Here is a 22,991-nt window from a genome sequence, read left to right as displayed (position 1 = left end):
ACCTGCCTAAAATTGAGGGGTCATACTAACAAGCACGGTTGGGTTACCCACGCCCGTATTGATGAGAATCTCGTGATAAGGGGAACACGATCTCTGCTTCGACAAGACGTGCCAATAAAATTGCCTCGCAGCACATGCAGTGGCAGGCTGGCTGGAAAAAACGGTTTGAATAATGACCGGGCCGTGGCGTGATGTCACGCTATGACAAGTTGTCGGCAAATTAGATTTGTGGGATATTGTGCTCTCTATGGTGGTATGTGGAATTTGTTTTTCAGAAACGGACACGATCCTCGTGTTCAAAATCTTCTATGGAGTATTCGGAGAAGGAACCCGACTTGCAATGCCGAAGACAATATGCGCACCGAACTCATCGTCATTGAAGCCTGGTTCAGGGGCTACTGAGGAAGTCCTGGATTAGGGGGTCCTCGGACAGCCGGACTATATACTTTGGCCAGACTGTTGGACTATGAAGATACAAGATTGAAGACTTCGTCCCGTGTCCGGGTGGGACTCTCCTTTGCGTGGAAGGCAAGCTTGGCAATTCGGATATGTAGATATCCTTCTCTGTAACCGACTCTGTGTAACCCTATCCCCCTCCGATGTCCATATAAACTGGAGGGTTTAGTCTATAGGACAACAACAATCATAATCATAGGCTAGCTTCTAGGGTTTAGCCTCGATGATCTCGTGGTAGATCAGCTCTTGTAATACTCATATCATCAAGATCAATCAAGCAGGAACTAGGGTATTACCTCCATCGAGAGGGCCCGAACCTAGGTAAACATTGTGTCCCCCGCCTCCTGTTACCATTAGCCTTAGACACACAGTCGGGACCCCTTAACCGAGATCCACCAGTTTTGACACCGACAATTATGTTATGGATGAAGAAAGTACTAGAGCTATTCTTGCTTGCATTGATAGATCTGATCTTAAGAAGTTATTAGCTAAATGCAAACAGAAATCTCTAAATGCTAGAATGAAATATGACCCTGCTTTTGCTACTTCACCTATCATTGTTAATAATAAGGATTATGAATTCTCTGTGGATCCTGAGATAATTGCTTTGGTTGAATCTGATCCTTTTTATGTCAATGAATCTGAAACTGTTGTGGCACATCTTACTAAGTTAAATGATATAGCCACCCGGTTCACTAATGATGAGAAATCTCGCTACTATTATATCCTTAAGATATTTCCGTTCTCATTACAGGGTGATGCTAAAACTTGGTTTAATTCTCTTGATCCTGGTTGTGTGCGTAGTCCCCAGGATATGATTTATTACTTCTCTGCTAAATGTTTCCCTGCTCATAAGAAACAAGCTGCCTTGAGGAAATATATAATTTTGTGCAAATTGAAGAAGAGAGTCTCCCACAAGCTTGGGGAGGCTTCTTCGATTACTTAATGCTTTGCCTGATCCAGTGGTGGAGCCAAAAATTTTGTGGAGCCTGGGCAAGTTAAGCCTAAGCGTATAATTGAGAAATAAAAAATCAGGTATTCAAATACACAACATATACTATACCACCAAGCTTCAGAATAAAAAATCCACATTAATAATCAAATGAAAACAGAACCATAATAGTAACACGAAATTTAATTTTGAAGTGAGCAGATATATCATAGATCAAATGAAGTGGATACATGACAACAAAAAATACAGAGCCAACCTTGCATAGATTAAAACTCGCCATACCATATGTCACTAGATGTGATTGTGCAGTTTCTTCCACTACGGTCAAAAGCATCTCTCACTTGTTCATTTTTGCAAAGGTCCTAAAGGCACTACAATATAAAAAATGTATTTGTAATTAAATAATTTTTTTGTGAGATGTAAAATCGTAAGCATGCAAGAATATAGATGGTTAGATGAAACATACCGACACGGCACTAAAGAAAATCACGAGGCAAATGCCCTTTCCGAGATCTCATTGCAGTAAATGTTCGAATAATATCCTTATCATCAACTGACTTGAATAACTCCCGCTCGGTGTAACATATCATCAAGTCATTGAACCATTCATTATTGATCTTACTACGCAGTTTCGTCTTTATAATCTTCATTGCTGAAAAAGCTCTCTCAACAGATGCCGTTAACACCGGCAATATCAACGCCAACTCAATAACTTTGTATACCAACGGAAATACAAAATGTTTCTCAGTTTCAACCATCTTCATGGCCAAACTTTGAACATCATCACAATTAGAAAAAGAAGCATGCCTTTTCACTTCACTTATATATGTGAGAAGTTGCTCTCTTATTGTTCCATGGTCATCATTGGAAAAATCATCATGATAAATTTCAGCAAGACACGCAAGCTTATCAACATTAAACTTTGAGAAAGAATTATTGGGGTCAAGACATGAGAATCAATCAAGCACACCATTAGCTCCTTCACTAAAGCGGTGATCCATATCCACGCATATTTTGTCAATAGAAACATAAAATATCTCTGCACGGTAATGGTGAAGATTAGTGACAGTCCTCCCTGCTCTCTTTGAATGACCACGAACTGGTATTACTTCATCCATGTTTGGCACTGGAATACTATTAGCAGCACAAAATTCTTGAACATCACAAAATAAATCATCCCAACCACTCTCTCTTAATGTTTCCAGTCGAGCTTTAACATCATCCACTAATTCCATGGCAAGCACAATATTAAGATCTTTTCTTTGCAAGACTTTTGAGAGCTCATTTGCGATGCCAAACAACTTCAACATAAGCTTTAGAATGAAAGCAAATTTAAAGCTCTCCATTTTTTCTATCAAACCTGCTGCTTGAGATGGCCCACGTCCATGTTCATCAACCGTACTAAGCACCTGTAACACAGAGGACCACACTTGATTCAAACGAAGCAAAGTAGTATGATGGGAACCCCATCTAGTATCACCTGGCCTAGCAAGAGTAGATGATTGGTGCAAGCCCCTTCCTGTAGATATCTCGCCACTCTCAAGTCTGTGCAGAATATCTTGGTGTTGTGCCTCTGTCAATTCATCCCTTCTCTTGCAAGATGAACTTGTTGTAGTGACAATTAAGGAGATGTACTCAAAGAAATCATGAATAGATGAGCAACTACTAGAAACAGAGACAACCACCAACTGCAAACGATGAGCATAGCAATGAACATAGAAAGCAAAAGGGTTTTCATCTATGATTTTTCTCTGCAAACCATTAAACTCGCCTCTCATATTTGAAGCACCATCATATCCTTGCCCTCGTATCCTTGAAATAGATAACTTATAATGATCAAGAATTGCATAAAGAGCATTCTTTAGTGCCTCAGATGTAGTATCTTTGACATGATGTAGAGCAATAAATCGTTCCACAACCTTTCCTTGGTCATTCAAAAACCTATATAAAAACAAGGTTAGTTGACAACATCGAGAATAAATGGCAAACAAATAGTGAAAGAAAGAGAAATTACTAACCTCAACATCACTGCCATTTGCTCTTTCACAGATATATCGCGCGATTCATCAATAAGCACAGAGAATTGTTTATCACCAAGCTCAGCCATGATCCTCTTGGTAACTTCATGTGCACAACACATTGCAAGCTCCTTTTGAATGTCACCGGATGTCATTGTGCAATTTCTTCCACCATGGTCAAAAGCATCTCTCACTTGTTCATTTTTAGTCTTTTCCAAATCTATCATCTCTCTAAAATTTCCCTTGTTCATATAAGTAGAGGATTCATCCTGTCCACGGAAAGCCAAGCCTTGTGCGATGAGATATCTTGAACAACTTACAGAACAAGTCAAGCGGATCTTATACATTTCTTCTGATTCCTTGTTTGTCCTAGCAAAATTGCTTGCCACACTTTGTATCTGATTATTATAATCATCATAATGCTTGACGCAACAATTGTGCTTACTACCAGGACCACCAATATGATCTTTGAAGGCTTTAGATGCATGCTTCCAATCAGTGAATCCTTCTTTGGTGAATACATCATAACCAAAATGCTCAGCCCTTCGAGGTTGCTTAAAGAGGAAGCAATAAAAACAATAATCTGCCTTCTTCCACTCACTGTATTCAATCCATGAATGCTTTTTGTACCAAGATTTAGAAAATGCTCTTGATGAACGTGAACTTCCAAATTCAGTACGAGGAAATTTATTCAAATCTGGTTGCTTTCGAGTCTTCAATACATATGCTCTTCTCACTTGATCTTGAATATTAGGAGGATACTCACAAATTTGTTTCCTCTTTCCTGGATCACGCTCAATATCATTTGGATTAAATTCATTGCCAATGTTAGGAGGTGGTTGTGCCTCCACTTTTATTTCTGATTGCACACCATTCACATTTTCAGTGCTTGCTCTATCAATCAAGAACCTCCTAATTTTTGAAATTTAATGATAAAGTTTGAGTTTAGTTGTTAAACAAGTAAATAAGAAAATGAGCTACAACAAGTAACAGATTCATAGTAGAGAACTACTTGAAATAGTTGCTAGTTAGTTAGTTCTACTACAGATTAATTGACTTGAACATAAATACGTATACATGGTATGTTGAAGAAAATCATATGTGGATCAAAACGTTAGGAGATCCTGACCTAAAAATAAGCACAGCGCAATCCATAATCTATTTTATCTTCCCTTCTACGGTTCTACTTCAAGATGTTGTTCAGTAATGTGAGTTGGCGCAATCATCTACTCTTGGGCAAGAACGACCCTAGTATCACCTGTTCAGTAATGCTCTCCTTCTAATTAATTGGGCAAGAACGAATGAATAATTCATTCCCTAGCCAACAATTATTCAGAGATGAGGGATCCCTAGCCGGCTAACCCTAATTCTGATGGAAGATTTTTAGTTAGTTAGATTCTTACCGAACGAAGCCGAAGCGAATGAGAAGGAGGGGGTTGAGGGACAACTGTATGAGTACACTGTACACTGCCTGAGCCGTTGGGCGCCTCGCGTCCGCTCGCCGCCGGCCGTGGGTCAAGCCCTCTAGGGCTGTTGCACCAGCCGCCAAGCGCTCGCCGCCTGTGAGAAAACGAAGAGACAGGGAGTTCGTCCAGCGACCGATCCCAAGCTCGCTCTCGTGTCTTCTATATCGGCTTGGGCTGTAGAGTGCAGACTGTTGTATTGGACCGCTGTGAGAATCGAAGGCCAATTTTTTTTCCCAGGTAACCAACCCACGGAACGTGTTTTGCGCTTTAGAATTTTGATCGATCACTAATGTCCACGACAAGCGAGCCCGGGCAAGTGCCCAGGGTCGCTGGGTGGTGCCTCCGCCACTGGCCTGATCATCCTCTTAAGAAAAATGAAATACTTGATATCTTTTATAATGGGCTAACTGATGCTTCCAAGGACCACTTGGATAGTTGTGTTGGTTGTGTTTTTAGGGAAAGAACAGTCGACCAAGCTGAATTGCTATTGAATAATATGTTCACTAATGAAAGTAATTGGACTCTTCCTGAGCCAATTCCTGATCCAATTGAGCGAACTCCTGAGCCAATTCCTAAACCAACTCCGAAGAAGAGGGGTGTTCTATTTCTCAGTCCTGAAGATATGCAAGAGGCAAAGAAATCTACAAAAGAAAAAGATATTAAAGCTGAAGATGTTAAGAATTTACCTCCTATTGAAGAAATACATGGTCTTAATTTTCCACTTATTCAAGAAACACATTGTCTTGATAACCCAACACAGGTAGTAAAGGTAAATTCTCTCCATAGATATGATAAAGTTGAAATCCCATCTACTAAGTCTCCTAGCCAATGTTTAGATGAATTTGATGACTTTATAGCTAGACAAGAAAACTTTAATGCTTATGTTGGTAGAGAATTAAAGAGTAATGCTTACATGATTAGACGCTTGAGTGATTATATGGCTAGAGTTAAAGGTGAACTTAAGCTCATTAGCAAATATGCTTCTAGGGTTACCACTCAAGCAGAACAAGTACTTAAAGCTCAAAGTGATTTGCTCGATGAATTAAATAATAAACATGATTTTGCTGTTAGAGTTGCTACTAGAACTGGTAAAATGACTCAGGAACCTTTGTATCCTAAAGGCCACCCTAAGAGAATTGAGCAAGATTCTCGCAGAAATAATTTAGATGCACCTAGTCCTTCTAAAAAGAAAAAAAGAAAAATGATAGGACTTTGCATGCTTCTAGTGAACCTGTTGTAGACACACCTGAGAAAACCAATGATATTTCTATTTCTGATGCTGAAACACAATCTGGTGATGAACATGAACCTAGTGACAATGTTAATGATAATGTTCATGTTGATGCTCAACCTAGCAATAATAATGATGTAGAGATTGAACCTGTTGCTGATCTTGATAACCCACAATCAAAGAATCAATGTTATGATAAGAGAGATTTTGTTGCTAGGAAGCACGGTAAAGAAAGAGAACCATGGGTTCAGAAACCCATGCCTTTTCCTCCTAAGCCATCCAAGAAAAAGGATGATGAGGATTTTGAGCGCTTTGCTGGAATGATTAGACCTATCTTCTTACCGCATGCGCTTAACCGACATGCGTAAAGTAAATCCTTATGCTAAATACATGAAGGGTATTATTACAAATAAAATAAAGATACCAGAAGCTGAAATTTCCACCATGCTTGCTAATTATACTTTTAAAGGTGGAATACCAAAGAAACTTGGAGACCAGGGAATACCAACTATACCATGCTCCATGAAAAGAAACTATGTTAAAACTGCCTTATGTGATCTTGGAGCCGGTGTTAGTGTTATGACTCTCTCTTTATATCGTAGACTTGAATTGAATAAGTTGACACCTACTGAAATATCTTTGCAAATGGCTGATAAATCAACTACTATACCTATCAGTATTTGTGAGGATGTGCCTGTTGTGGTTGCAAACGTTACTATTTTAACGGACTTTGTTATTCTTGGTATTCCCGAGGACGATAGTATGTCGATTATCCTTGGTAGACCCTTTTTGAATACTGCAGGGGCTGTTATTGATTGCAACAAAGGCAATGTCACTTTTCATGTTAATGGTAATGAGCATACGGTACACTTTCCGAGGAAACAACCTCAAGTTCATAGCATCAATTCTATTGGAAAAATTCCAACAATTATTATTGGAGGTTTTGAATTTCCTCTTCCTACTGTCAAGAAGAAATATGATATTCTTGTTATTGGGGATGTTCATATCCCCATTGAGGTAACCTAGTGTTATTCGAAATTTCTCCAGTTCCATGTTATTCAGAATGAGTTTGTTAACAAGACTTGATCAACCTTGTTAGTGGATTCCTTTTGATGAGCATGAGATGGATGAAACTAGAAGGCACAACCTTCTGTACCCTCTTTTTAGTTTCTGTTATTTAGAATAAATAAAGCAAAACATATTATTTTTCGTCTGTTTTTTGAATTATCCATGCAATAAAAAATACCCGGAAATAAAAGTTCTTCAAATGCCCTGCCAATTTAGTATGATTTTTTCTGGAATATTTTTGAGGATTTTAGGCACTGAGAACACAACAGGGGGGCAAGCACCTGGCCACGAGGGTCCAGGGCGCGCCCACCACTACAGGGCGCGCCCCCTGCCTCGTGGTCCCACGGTGGCCCCCCTCCACTTATTCCTGCACCCACACACTCCATCTTCCTCCCAAAAAAATCCACATCCAGCTCAAGCACGAGTTCTAGCTCGTTTTGCTGTGATTTTCGATCTCCTTGCTCAAAGCTCCATTCATAAACTACTTTGGGGGATTGTTCCTTGGTATGTGACTCCTCCAATGGTCCAATTAGTTTTTGTTCTAGTGCTTTATTCATTGCAAATTTTTGCTTCCTAGATGACCCTGTTCTTGAGCCTGCATGTCAAGTAATGAGGTCCCAAGTAATTCTAATGCATGATATAGGCTCTAGGCACTTGTGGGAGTAGTTGCTATCAGTTTTGTTGAGCTTGATTGACTTCTATTTTGAGTTACTAACAAATTCAGAAATTTTTCAGAGGAAGAAATATGTCTAGGAAAATGTACCAAGGTGGTTCTTCGAGAAAGCAAGCACCCAGGCGCGCAATGCGTGAGCAAGATGATGAACCACCAAGGGAAGCTGATGTGCGTCCTTGTGAATGGCCGTCAGAAGAGTTTATGGTCAATGAAGGCATCAAGGATGAATTTGATGCATATGTGCATAATGCCGATCTTGAGGACTTCATGCAAGATAAGTGTCCTCAGTACTACTACTTGACTAATTCATTCGTGAGAAGGTTTAAATTTACATCTTCACGTAATTCTCAGAGTGTCCTATTTGATATTTATGATCAATCATATACCATGGACCTAGAAGATTTTACTACTGCTTGCAAACTCCCACAGTGGGGTAGTGTTAATGAATATAAAGACTTTCTTGCTAGTATTACTGTGGGACAATCTAGAGATATAGCACAAGCTACCATAGGGAGCATTCATTTTCCTGCTATACATTATTTTGCTCTTTTCATTGGTAGATGCATTAACGGTAAGGATGAAGCATGTCACATGTGTGTTCCTGATCTTTGTGTTCTCAAGAGTGTTGTATTAGGTAATAAAGATTACAACTTGGGGGCAATTGTTGCACGTAGGTTGCATAATAATGGTTTATCTGGAGATTTGTTTGGAGGGATTTATGCAACCCATGTTGCTAATTATCTTGGTATACCTCCACGTGAGGGTGATAGGGAGTTGCCTCCCGCTTATTTAGATTATAATGCTATGGTCAGTCATCATTTTCTTGATAGGAATGAACCATTCCTCTAGTATCGACTAATCTTTGACAGACGTCGCGCTGTCCATGTTACTCTCCCTGCTCCTGCCCTTTTTGATTACCATGAAAAAAGAAGATATGTTGTAACTAGGGAGGAGGCAACCGAATACGAGAGGAGGACGGAGGCAGCTCGACGCCATGCCACAGCTCAGGAGGCATTGGCTGCTGCATCTCAGCACAACCCCCATTACAACTTCAGATATCAGTCAGGCTATCCATGGCCATAGACCAACTTAGGCCAAAAGCCTAAGCTTGGGGGAGTATGTATCTCTCACCGACATTACATTCATGTTCACACACTCATTCTAGTTGTCGGTGCTCATACTTTTTCATTGTACTATCCATGCTAGTTTAATTTCTTTTTCTAGCTTTCTTCTTGTGTGTTTGATAAACCTTAAGAAAAACCAAAAAAAATTAGTTAGTTTAATTTCCATGCTTGTAGTAGTAATTAAATGAAAACCCAAAAAGATTTCTCGTTCTTCTTTTGCTTGTTGGGAGCTTTCCCGTGTAAATAGTTTTATTTCTTTTCTTTCCTTTGGGGGTCGAGAGGAGAAGGCCATAATGAAAATGTTTAGTGGCTCTCATAGGCATGATTGTTGATTTAACCAAGAGCCCATATTACCTTGTTTTCTCCCTTGAATTGAATGGTTGCATATTCCAGCTTAGTCCAATGCACGTGTACTATTATTATTATCCACACCGTTCGGTCGTGCAAGCGAAAGGCAATAATGACGATATATGATGGACTGATCAAGATGAGAGAAGCTGGTATGAACTCGACCTCTCTTGTTTTTGTAAATATGATGAGTTCATTGTTCCTGATTCAGCCTATTATGAATAAACATGTCTGCAATGACAATTAGAGATTATAGTTGCTTATGCCATGCTTAATTAGCTACGAGCTTATAATGGTTTACCTTGCGTGCCAACATGCTATTAAAATGGTTGTGATGTGGTATGATTGGGTGGTATCCTCCTTTGAATGATTCGAGTGACTTGACATGGCACATGTTCGCGCATGTAGTTGAAAACAAATCAACATTGCCTTCACGATATTTATGTTCATGGTGGATTATATCCTACTCATGCTTGCACTCGGTGTTGATTAATTTTAATGCATGTTCATGACTGTTGTCACTCTCTCAGTTGGTCTCTTCCCAGTATCTTGCTAGCCTTCACCTGTACTAAGCAGGAATACTGCTTGTGCATCCAATCTCCATAAACCCCAAAGTTATTCCATATGAGTCCACCATACCTTCCTATATGCGGTATTTACCTGCCATTCCAAGTAAATTTGTATGTGCCAAACTCCAAACCTTCAAATGAAATTCTATTTTGTATGCTCGAGCAGCTCATGTATCAACTAAGGCTGTCTGTATCTTCCATGCTAGGTGGGTTATTCTCAGGAGGAGTGGACTCCACTCCTCATTCATGAGAAAATGGCTGGTAACCGGGATGCCCGGTCCCATGATAAAAAAGATGAAATCAAATCAAAATAATTAAAACAAAACTCCCCCAGGATTGTTGCTAGTTGGAGGCACCCATTGTTTCGGGCAAGCCATGGATTGATGCTTGTTGGTGGTGGGGGAGTATAAACTTTGCCATTCTGTTTGGGAACCACCTATAATGTGTGTAGCATGGAAGATATCGAGATCTCATAGTTGTTGTGTTAACAGTGAAAGTATAGCGCTCAAAATGTTATTCATCTCTATTTCAAAATCGAGCTCGGGCACTTCTAAAAATCCCCTGCTTCCCTCTGCGAAGGGCCTATCTATTTACTTCTATGTTGAGTCATCACCCTCTTATTAAAAAGCACCCACTGTAGAGCACCACTGTCATTTGCATGCATTACTATTAGTTTATATTGGGTATGACTTGACTGGATCTCTTTTACCATGAATTACAATGTTTAGTCAGTCCTTGATCTTTAAAGGTGCTCTGCATTTATGTTTTGCGGTCTCGAAAAGGGCTAGCAAGATACCATCTTGTCATATCATATTATGATTGTTTTGAGAAAGTGTTGTCATCCAAGTTTTATTATTATTGCTCGCTAGTTGATTATGCCATTGATATGAGTAAACATGAGACCTAAGTGTTATTGTGAATATAGTTAGTTCATAATCATTGCTAAAAACTTGAATGCTGGCTTTACATATTTACAACAACAAGAGCAAACAGAGTTTGTAAAAGTTTTTCCTTTACAACTTTCAGTTTGTCAACTAAATTTCTTGAGGACAAGCAAAGGTTTAAGCTTGGGGGAGTTGATACGTCTCCATCGTATCTACTTTTCCAAACACTTTTGCCCTTGTTTTGGACTCTAACTTGCATGATTTGAATGAAACTAACCCGGACTGATGTTGTTTTCGCAGAACTGCAATGGTGTTATTTTTGTGCAGAAATAGAAGTTCTCGGAATGACCTGAAAATCCACAGAGATTATTTTTGGAAAATATAAAAAATACTGGCAAAAGAATCAAGGCCAGGGGGCCCACATCCTGTCCACGAGGGTGGGGGCGCGCCCCCTCCCCATGGGCGCGCCCCCTGCCTCGTGGGCCCCCTGGATGTCCACCGACCTCAACTCCAACTATATATATTTGCTTTCGCGGAGAAAAAAATCAGAGAGAAAGTTTCATCTCGTTTTACGATACGGATCCGCCGCCAATCCCTAATCTCTCATGAGGGCTGATCTGGAGTCCGTTCGGCGCTCCGGAGAGGAGGATTCATCACTGTCGTCATCATCAACCATCCTCCATCACCAATTTCATGATGCTCACCACCGTGCGTGAGTAATTCCATCGTAGGCTTGCTGGACGGTGATGGGTTGGATGACATTTACCATGTAATCAAGTTAGTTTTGTTAGGGTTTGATCCCTAGTATCCACTATGTTCTGAGGTTGATGTTGCTATGACTTTGCTATGCTTAATGCTTCTCACTAGGGCCCGAGTGCCATGATTTCAGATCTGAACCTATTATGTTTTCATGAATATATGTGAGTTCTTGATCCTATCTTGCAAGTCTATAGTCACCTATTATGTGTTATGATCCGACAACCCCGAAGTGACAATAATCGGGATACTTCTCGGTGATGACCGTAGTTTGAGGAGTTCATGTATTCGCTATGTGTTAATGCTTTCGTCCGGTACTATATTAAAAGGAGGCCTTAATATCCCTTAGTTTCCACTAGGACCCCGCTGCCACGGGAGGGTAGGACAAAAGATGTCATGCAAGTTCTTTTCCATAAGCACGTATGACTATATTCGGAATACATGCCTACATTACATTGATGAACTGGATCTAGTTCCGTGTCACCCTATGTTATAACTATTACATGAGGAATCGCATCCGACATAATTATCCATCACTGATCCAATGCCTACGAGCTTTTCACATATTGTGCTTTGCTTATTTACTTTATCGTTGCTACTGTTAAAGTTACTACAAAATTGCTATCGTTACTTTTGCTACTGTTACCATTGCTATCATACTACTTTGCTACTAAATACTTTGCTGCAGATACTAAATTATCCAGGTGTGGTTGAATTGAAAACTCAACTGCTAATACTTGAAAATATTCTTTGGCTCCCCTTGTGTCGAATCAAGAAATTTGGGTTGAATACTCTACCCTCGAAAACTGTTGCGATCCCCTATACTTGTGGGTTATCACTGAGTCATCACCTTCTCAAAAAAAAAACACCAGTCTTGAGAGCACTATTGTCATGCTCATGCATTATGTATAGTCACTGCTTGTTGTGTAAGCACCAGTCCTGAGAGCACTTTTATTGTTGTGTGCATCATGACTGGATCTCTTCTACCATGAATTACAATGTTTAGTCACTACTTGAACTTTGGAGGTGCTCTGCATTTATGTTTGCGGTCTTAGAAAGGGCTAGCGAGATACCATTATTGTCATATTATATCATGATTGTTTTGACAAAGTGTTGGCAATTGACATATTTTATTATTGCTCACTAGTTTATTATGCCATTGTTATGAGTGAATATAATTTCTACGAGTTATCATTTCCATGGTTAGTCATGATCTATTTTGAAAACCTAGGTATTATTTAAGCATATATGTGCACAGAAGAACAAAAGAGTTCATAAAAGTTTTTCTTTATCACTTTCAGTTTGTCAACTGAATTGCTTGAGGACAAGCAATGAGTTAAGCTTGGCGGAGTAGATACGTCTCTGTCATATCTACTTTTCCAAACACTTTTGCTCTTGTTAGTATCATTCCGCTGATCCTAATTTGGATACTATAAATTCCTATTTCTCAAGAAAATAATTAGGGAGAAAGTTTCATCGTGTTTTGTGATACGGAGCCGCCGCCACCTCCTATTCTTCATCGGGAGGCTAGATCTGGAGTCCGTTCGGGACTCTGGGAGGGGATCCACTACAAAAAAATACACATCCGTCAGATTTTACCCCAAATGAAAACTTTTTCTATCATGCTTATGACACTTCTATGATGATAATGTTGACAAAAACATGTATCATCGTAGATGTGGTGGGCTCCTACTTCTATGATAGAAATTGGGCTTTTCGTCCTGGGCCGGCCAAAGACGCACATGTATGACATTCTTTGGGCCGTCCATAACTTAAAAATCATGGTAGAAGTGAGGGCGAGGAAAATATAAGGAGTTCCAGGTTAGGCTGGGTGGTCGGCGTTGAGCGATGTGATACGTCTCCAATGTATCTATAATTTTTTATTGTTCCATGCTATTATATTATCTGTTTTGGATGTTTTATGTGCATTAATATGCTATCTTATATTATTTTTGGGACTAACCTATTAACCTAGAGCCTAGTGCCAGTTCCTCTTTTTTCCCCTTGTTTTTGAGTTTCGCAGAAAAGGAATACCAAATGGAGTCCAGACAGAATAAAACATTCGCGATGATTTTTCTTGGACCAGAAGACAACCAGGAGACTTGGAGATGAAGTCGGAGGAGCCACGAGGCAGTCACAAGGACGGAGGGCGCGCCCCCACCCTTGTGGCCCCCTCGTGCACCTCCTGACCTAATTCTTTCGCCTAATATTCCCATATATCCCCAAACCAGCAGAGGCATCCATGAAAACACTTTTCCGCCGCTGCAAGCTTTTGTACCCGTGAGATCCCATCTAGGGGCCTTTTCTGGCGTCCTACCAAAGGGGGATTCGGTCATGGAGGGCTTCTACATCAATACCATTGCACTTCCGATGAATCCTGAGTAGTTTACTACATACCTACAGGTCCATAGGTAGTAGCTAGATGGCTTCTTCTCTCTCTTTGATTCTCAATACCATGTTCTCCTCGAGGTTCTTGGAGATCTATTGGATGTAATACTTTTTTGTGGTGTGTTTGTCGAGATCTGATGAATTGTGGATTTATGATCAGCTTATCTATGAATATTATTTGAATCTTCTCTGAATTCTTATATGCATGATTTGATATCTTTGTAATTCTGTTCAAACTATCAGTGGTCTGGCTAACTTGATTGGTTTTTCTTGCAGTGGGAGAAGTGCTTAGCTTTGGGTTCAATCTTGCGGTGTCCTTTCCCAGTGACAGTAGGGGCGGCAAGGCACGTATTGTATTGTTGCCATCGAGGATAAAAAGATGGGGTTTTCATCATATTGCTTGAGTTAATTCCTCTACATCATGTCATCTTGCTTAATGCATTACTTTGTTCTTTATGAACTTAATACTCTAGATGCATGCTGGATAGCAGTTGATGTGTGGAGTAATAGCAGTAGAGGCAGAATCGTTATGGTCTACTTGACACAGACGTGATGCCTATACTCATGATCGCTGCCTTAGATATCATCATAACTTTGCGCTTTTCTATCAATTGCTCGGCACTAATTTGTTCATCCACCGTATTATTTTCTATCTTGAGAGAAGCCTCTAGTGAAACCAATGGCCCCCGGGTCTATTTTCCGTCATAAAAGTTTCCAATCTACAATTTTAGTTTCCAATATACTATTCTTGCAATCTTTTACTTTCCGATCTATAAACCAAAAATACCAATAATATTTACTTTATCTTTTCTGTATTGGATCTCACTTTTGCAAGTAACCGTGAAGGGATTGACAACCCCTTTATCGCATTGGGTGCAAATTTGTTTGATTGTTTGAGCAGGTATTCGGTGATTTGTGTGTTGTCTCCTACTGGATTGATACCTTGGTTCTCAAACTGAGGGAAATACTTATCTTTACTTTGCTGCACCACCCTTTCCACTTCAAGAGAAAAACCAACGCCAGCCCAGGAAGTAGCAGGAAGAATTTCTGGCGTCGTTGCCGGGGATATCTACGCCAAGTCAAGACATACAAAGTACCCATCATAAACTCTCATCTCTTGCATTAAATTATTTGCCATTCGCTCCTCGTTTTCCTCTCCCCCACTTCTAAAACAATTTTTGAAAAGATTTGCCTTTTTGTTTGCCCTTCTTTCGTTCGATCTTTTGTTCACTTGTGTTACCATGTGCCTTCTTTTTGCTTGCATCTTTGGTTGCTAAAAGTTTATGGATCCTCATCCACTTGCTAATCTTTTTAAGAGATCCAATTATGATGAACCAATTGATGGTGAGTTGTGTGCACTAGATTATCTTTATGAAGTTTTGGTTGAAATCCGTGAATCCGAAAATTGTGATGAAGTGTTAAAAGAAGAAACTTATGAAGTGATTCATGACAGTGCCTTGGATGAAAGCATGATTGCAATGATTTTATTATAAATTCTATTAATGTCAATTATGTTAATTATATGCAAAACCCTAAGCTTGGGGATGCTAGTTTTGCTATGTCCATTACTTGTTGCAATGATCATGATTGGGGTGATTCTTCTTATGATCTTGAAAATTTATTTAAGTCCCATGATGAATATGAGATTGATAATTATGTTTGCAATAATATTGAAAGTGGGTTTGGAAGAGTGTAAACTTTAGATCCCACATATTTGGAGAATGTTCAATCTTATGAAATCTTGGATAAAAGTGGGATTGGAGAGGTCATGACTTTAGTTAATGTTAATCCCACTATTTTGGAAGAGTGTCAACTTCGCATGCATGTGGATCGTGTTGAGAATATGTTTTGTGATAGCTATATTATTGAATTTTCTTATGATCCTACATGTAATTATTATGAGAGATAGAGAGGAAAATAAGGTTGTATAAATTTTCATGTTACTAAATTAACTCTCTTCATGTTGAGATTGCTATTGTCTCTTTCTTCTTCCTTGCATATGCTAGTTTTTGCTTTACTTGATAATTTTTTTGCTTATAAAATTACTATGCATAGGAAATATGTTAGACTTAGATGTGTTTGTCACATGTTTTATGATGCTCTCTTTGTGATTCAATTCTAGTCTTTCATTTGAGCATCATTGAAATCAATACCTAGCTAAGGGTGTTAAACAATAGCGCTTCTTGGCAGGCAACCCAATTTTATTTTTGCTTTGTGATTTTTGTTCCTATTTTGCTTTGAATAATTCATCTAGCCTCTGGTTAGATGTGGTTCTGTGTTTTAATTAGTGTTTGTGCCAAGTAAGACATTTGGGATAGCTTACGGTAATAGTTGTTTTGATCCTGCTCAAATACAAAAACTTTTGCGCCCAGTAAATAATTTCCTGGATTTTATTTACATGTGTGTTTGATCTGATTCTTTTTGCTCTGGATTAGTATACAAATTGCCCAAGTTGTACTAATTTTTCAGAATTTTTGGAGTTACATAAGTATTCGAGAGTTACAGCTTGCTACAAACTGTTGTGTTTTTGACAGATATTGTTTTTTGTGTGTTGTTTGCTTATTTTGATGAATCTATGGGTAATATCGGGGGTATGAACCATGGAAAAATTGGAATACAATAGATATTACACCAATATAAATAAAGAATTAGTTTCCAATAGTACCATAAAGTGGTGATTTATTTTCTTATACTAACGGAGCTTATGATATTTTCTGTTGAGTTTTGCGTTGTGAAGTTTCCAAGTTTTGGGTAAGGATTTGAAGGACTATGGAATAAAGAGTGGCAAGAGGCTAAGCTTGGACATGCCCAAGGCACCCAAGGTAATATTCAAGGACAAGAAAGAGCCTAAGCTTGGGGATGCCCCGGAAGGCATCCCCTCTTTCGTCTTTGTCTATCGGTAACTTTACTTGAGGCTATATTTTTATTCACCACATGATATGTGTTTTGCTTGGAGCGTCTTGTATGATTTGAGGCTTTGATTTTTAGTTTGCCACAATCATCCTTGCTGTACACACCTTTTGAAAGGGACACACATGAATCGTGATTCATTAGAATACTCTATGTGTTTCACTTATATCTTTTGAGCTAGACAATATTCCTCTAGTGCTTCACTTATATCTTTTTAGAGCACGGTGGTGGTTTCATTTTAGAGAAATTTATGAACTCTCATGCTTCACTTATGTTATTTTGAGAGTCTCTAAATAGCATGGTAATTTGCTTTGGTTATAAATTTAGTCCTAATAAGATAGACATCCAAGAGGGATATAATAAAAACTTTCATATGAAGTGCATTGAATACTATGAGAAATTTGATTCTTTATGATTGTTTTGAGATATGAAGATGGTGATATTAGATTCATGCTAGTGAGTAGTCGTGAATTTGAGAAATACTTGTGTTAAAGTTTGTGATTCTCGTAGCATGCATGTATGGTGAAGTGTTATGTGATGAAGTCACAGCATGACTTATTTTTTGATTGTCTTCCTTATGAGTGGCGGTCGGGGACGAGCGATGGTCTTTTCCTACCAACCTATCCCCCTAGGAGCATGCGCGTAGTACTTCAATTCAATAACTAATAGATTTTTGTAACAAGTATGTGAGTTCTTTATGACTAATGTTGAGTCCATGGATTATACGAACTCTCACCCTTCCACCATTGCTAGCCTCTCTTGTACCCGCAACTCTCGGTAGTACCATACACCCACCATATACCTTCCTTAAAACAGCCACCATACCTACCTACTATGGCATTTCCGTAGCCATTCCAAGATATATTGCCATAAAACTTTCCACCGTTCTGTTTATTATGAAACGCTTCGTCATTCTCATATTGCTTTGCATGATTATGCAGTTGACATCGTATTTGTGGCAAAGCCACCTTTCATAATTCTTTTATACATGTCACTCTTGATTCATTGCACATCCCCGTACACCGCCGGAGGCATTCATATAGAGTCATATTTTGTTCTAAGTATCGAGTTGTAATTCTTGAGTTGTAAGTAAATAAAACTGTGATGATCTTCATTATTAGAGCATTGTCCCAGTGAGGAAAGGATGATGGAGACTATGATTCCCCCACAAGTCAGGATGAGACTCCGGACAAAAAAAGAGGCCAAAAAAATGTGAAAGGCCCAAATAAAAAATCAGAGAAAAAGAGAGAAGGGGCAATGTTACTATCCTTTTTCCACACTTGTGCTTCAAAGTATCACCATGATCTTAAAGATAGAGAGTCTCCTATGATATAACTTTCATATACTAGCGGGAATTTTCCATTATAGAACTTGGCTTGTATATTCCAATGATGGGCTTCCACAAATTGCCCTAGGTCTTCGTGAGCAAGCGAGTTGGATGCACACCCACTTAGTTTCTTTTTGAGCTTTCATAAACTTATAGCTCTAGTGCATCCGTTGCATGACAATCCCTACTCACTCACTTTTATATCTATTGATGGGCATCTCCATAGCCCGTTGATACGCCTAGTTGATGTGAGACTATCTCCCTCTTTTTTTCTTCTGCACAACTACCATATTCTCACTACTGCAGGATGCTGTTAACGCGACACTACAATCATAGACCCTTCGACAAAACTGTGTGCAATGCAATAATCACAAACGATGGTGTAAAAACCCATCAAAAAAGGTGCAAAACATTTGCAATGACAGATGCATCAAACATGGTTCAGATTTTGGTTCTGTGTGTGATGTAGGGCACACGGTTCAGTTCAATTAACTATTTGCGATAAGGAGGAACAAAAGAAATGGGCGGCCAAATGAAGGTGTGTGGGATATACATCATACGGTTCACTCGGATGAACTACTTGTGATTAGGCAACACAAAAGGAACGGTCAGGCAGATCAAGCTGTGTGCGATATACGGCATGCGGTTCACTCGGATGAACTATTTGTGTTGAGAAAAGAGAACAGAAACGATTCAATATAACAAGATGTGTGTGATACGTGACAAACAGGTCTGTAATCAGAAATGTGTGCGGAGACCAATAATAACACAAATGATTGCTTCTAATAAGACGTATGTGATATGCTCTGTCTACACAACATCTATTGCCCGTTGGGGGATGGGTGGTCATCCGGATACGCCATAAGGATGCAAAGAGGCATCCTATATCAGCAACGACTAGTTGTTCCACTAGTAGCTCATCTAAGAGAACTCTCAAGTTAAGTGTGCTTAGGCTGGAGCAGCCATCACATGGGTGATTGGATGGGAAGTTGTGTTGATGTTAAATTAACTGATAGGATGGGTCATTTCGGTCAAATGACCGAGATGACCCATTCCCTCAGCTAATTTAAGCTCAAGATCCCTATTTTTTATTTTTATTTTATTTTTTTAACATATGTTAAAGAAGGTCTACCGCATTACTTTTTTACAATGTGTATACGTGGCATATAGTTCATCCATCCGACCTGTTTGTGATGGAATAAGCCGTGTGTGTTGTGGTCAAAAGCTTGCTAGTGTACAATCGTTTGTGATTGATGAATTCATCACTGACGGGTTCCCTAGTGTTGTCCGTGTTCATCTCATCATCATCTACTTCTTGTGCTAGCTTGATCTTCCTTATATGCTAAGTTTCCATTAATTGATGTCATTCTATGAACACGCCACCGGTTCCCGCCATTTCCACACCTGTTTCCTGCCACCCAGCGATATTGCACATATACCTAGGCGTGGCACGATGCACAGAGGCAACAAGCGCAGCCTGTATCACATCCACCTTTTCCAAGCATGCCAACGCACCAAAGCGGTGCCTCTGCCGTGGCGCTCCCCGCCAATGCGATGGACGACGCCGTGATGCGCGTCATCACCAGCGTTGAGCAGACCCTTGGCGCATGGCGCTTCAGCGCTATGGATCAAGATAGGCATGTCAGCACCGAGAGTCTGCAGCTCGCCGCACAACATGATCGATGGCGCGCCATAGCGCAAGCTAGGTGCGCCCGCGCCGATAGGCTGTGGCTTGCCGCACGGCGAGACCGTTGGAGCGCCGCACAGCAAGAGCGGATCCATCAGCAATTGCCTACTGCCAATAGGGCGTCGCAGCTGGGTACATGTCCCGTCAGTACCCCCATTACTCGTCAGGAGTGGGCACAGGCCCTCTTTGTCATACTTGCACCAGAGGCCGGCTGTGCTGTACTTGCATAGGACGCCCGCCATTCGCCATGTCTGCGGCCCGCTCGATGGCAACACACTAGTCAGTAGGCTTGACCGCCTCCATGGCCCCGGTGTCCACCTGGGCGCAGTAGAGGAACATGGTCGTCGCATCCTCGAGGTGGTGATCTCCGATGAATAGCCAACTTGGAGCTAGAGCGCTCCAGATGTACCGCGAGCGTGTCAAACGCTTCGACGAATGCCTGCACAAGTCCAGGAAGAGCCAAGAGCTACCGTAGGCAAGGGATGCTGGTCATGGTCTCATGGACGCGTTTTATTTTGTTGAGTCATTTCGATGTGGATAGCTATGTATTCACAACAATCATACTATTGCTCTGTTTACTGCTCTGTTTCAATGTGTGTACGCTGTTTCCCGTTCTTATATGTTATGTTTCAACGTGTGTTTATACGCTTTCCATTCTGTATATGCGGATGATAACAGATAGATTCAAATTAGTATACAAAAACAGATAGAAAATGGAATTCATAATATATATAATATTAATTGTATATTAGTTCATCACAGAATATATATAATATCATCACATATACGTGATCATACTTAACTACTAGGTACAATGCATAAAATTGAAAACGAACAATACTATAACTAATAATCCCTCCTAGGGCTAGTATTCCAGCAGCCCCTCGCCAGCAGCTCCTTGGTGCGCAGCGACTTCCCAGAGCGGAAGAAGTACTCCGCATCCTCCGCCTCGCAGCGCTTGACGTGTCGATCAGCCTCTTGCAGGTGGACGCGCGCAGACAATCTTGCCATATTGTTGGGCGCCCACCAGAGCTCCTCGTCGGTAGCACGCTGGAGCTTATCGGCCCAGCTCCATGCAGTGATGAGGCGCCTAGAGCTTCTGGCCTTCCTCGCGAAGTACCCGTCTTCATACACCTCCTCTGCACGACGACGCACCCATCCCCAAAGCTCCGCCGTCTCCTTTTTCCAGGAGGCATCACGGGCTTCATGGGCCGCCTGGTACCTGGCATCCTGCTCTACCATCTCCTTCTTGAAAGCCACTTGCTTGGCTTTCTCAGCCAGTGGTAGCGACTTCCAAAGATAAAGATCGTACTGGCCCCAAAACCAATCCTATGTTGGGGGCTCCGGCGCAACCTTGTCCGACGGCATGTAGGTGTCCTCGTTGCTGCTCTTCGAGTGAGCGTCCTTGGGGGGTGGCGACTCCTTGTCGGCGCGTGGGCAGACCAGCGACACCATGGCAGAGATTTAAGAGAGAGAGAGAGAGAGGGCGAGCGGGGGAGGATCTAGATTAGAATGCAGGTGGGTCGACGTGAGCAAGGTAGTATATATTGGTGGCCGGAATCTAGATCGACGGGAACAGTAAACACGCTGGTCACCAGAATTACGAGTACTCTAGTGTGAATTACACATGATTCCGTAGCAAAATCCATGTGTGAACATAATAGCTCACGGTTCCCAATGCAGAACCGTGTCTGATTAATAAAGCCCGCCACTCACCTTCCAAACCTCGAGGCGCGAAATAGAGTGCCAATTGTGTGGGGCCGGTTGTCTTGCCAGATTTTACATTTTGTTTTTTGAACACAACATATTTACATCATCTGATGATTTTTTAACTTGCACACAAGTACACAAATATGATTTTTCAAACTGTTATGGTTAGTCGTTGCATGTACATCTAGTTCAAATTTGAATTACGATCATTAAATGGCTAGGAAATCACTAAAATGACTTCAAAAGGTCAGATGACCCCTAGAATTTTCCAATTTTTCACATGACAGTTTGTATCAGTTCATATTAGACGTAGAAACATTTTGAAGGCCATAAGAGGAAGCTATCTGCCATTCGTCATCCAACATGCACTGTTCCCACTTGGAACCACGAGCCTTCTAGTGAGTTGCTCCGGTTTGTCAGGGGTGTGTGTCCAAACTTTCATCAAGCAAGACAATTTTTGTACCACATCATGTTCGTGGCATCACATTACATCAAGCAAGGTTTCACGTTTTTCTGATCATTTATTAATTTTTTGAAGTAAAAATGCCATGGCACTCCATGCATGTACATCTATCCCTGCCATGAGACCAATATGTTTGAAAATTCCTTCTAATTTACTACACATGGAATTAACTCGCACACAAGTACACAAATATGATTTTTCAAACCATTATGGTTAGCCGTTGCATGTACATGTAGTTCAAACTTGAATTACGGTCATTAAATGGCTAGGAAATCACTTAAATGTCTTCAAAAGGTCAAATGGCCCCTAAAATTTTCCAAATTTTCACATGACAGTTTGTATCAGTGCATATTACACGTAGGAAAACTTTGAAGGCCGTAAAAGGAAGCTATCTGCCGTTCGTCATCAAACATGCATTGTTCCCTCTCGGACCTATGGGACCGGAGCCCCTTTCGGTTCGGCGGGGGGCGGAGGTCGCATGAAGAGCAGATCGAGGCGGGACACACGAGCAGTTTACCCAGCTTCGGAGCTCTCCGGAGAGATAACACTCCTACTGCTGCTTGTCTGATTGTATTCTCCTCTTGCTCGAGAGAGCATAGTGCTTTCTAGCTTACGAAAGAGTCGAACCCCCCCTACATTGCGCATTGGCCTCCTTTTATACACTAAAGGGGTCACCGACAGGTGGCAACGCAGAGAAGGGTACAAATGTAAAAAGCGAGGTGGTTGGTACAGTTGTATGCACAGTGTTTCCTACCTAAACCCGATGGCAGGGGACAAGGGCATTAAATGCTCGTCTGTGTCGCCCAAACAGTGCAGGAAAAGTACCGTCAGGGACGCCTCCGTTCGCCACGATGGCGATCCTGTCAGCGTCGCATGCCACTGCGCACCCCTGGCTGCACAGCCTCTCGCCACGCGTGCCTGGAAAAGCCCTCAGGGCGACACGTTGGTGGACGCGCTGGAG

At 40.8% G+C, this 22,991-nt stretch overlaps 1 pseudogene; it reads right to left on the bottom strand.

The window, feature by feature from the left end:
* Positions 1-1,884: 1,884 nt before the first annotated feature.
* LOC123139181 (zinc finger MYM-type protein 1-like) lies at positions 1,885-21,312 on the bottom strand (annotated as a pseudogene).
* Between the last annotated feature and the right edge of the window lie 1,679 nt (positions 21,313-22,991).

The sequence above is a fragment of the Triticum aestivum genome, chromosome 6B (genome assembly GCF_018294505.1).
Source record: "Triticum aestivum cultivar Chinese Spring chromosome 6B, IWGSC CS RefSeq v2.1, whole genome shotgun sequence".
Taxonomy (NCBI): Eukaryota; Viridiplantae; Streptophyta; class Magnoliopsida; order Poales; family Poaceae; genus Triticum; species Triticum aestivum.
This window is presented reverse-complemented; position numbering and strand designations above follow the sequence as displayed.